We start from the raw sequence: 291 nt of genomic DNA, 5'->3' as shown, positions 1-291 counted from the left end.
AGCCGAGGACGAGGCCGTCTCATGCCTAGGACGGCAGTGCTGATCAGCGTCCAGGTGCCCCGTAGGGTGGCCATGGTCGGGTGCTCTGGGCTGGCTGTTCCTGTCTGCTGTGTGTGGAGGCAGCGATCCCAGTGGTGGAGCTGGAGGATATGCAAGTGACACAGCTCCTGCTAGTGCAGACCTGGGGTGTGGCTGGTTGCTCCTGCCCTCACAGCGTGATGCTGGAGCTGTGTTTGCTTACTGTTGGGTTCCGTTTCTGCCAGGAGGCCAGCTCTCTTCTTTCCTGGGGAA

Source organism: Phaethon lepturus, unplaced genomic scaffold (assembly GCF_000687285.1).
Source record: "Phaethon lepturus isolate BGI_N335 unplaced genomic scaffold, ASM68728v1 scaffold34825, whole genome shotgun sequence".
In the NCBI taxonomy this organism is placed as follows: domain Eukaryota; kingdom Metazoa; phylum Chordata; class Aves; order Phaethontiformes; family Phaethontidae; genus Phaethon; species Phaethon lepturus.
The sequence above is the reverse complement of the archived record's forward strand: the minus strand, read 5'-3'. Positions refer to the sequence as shown.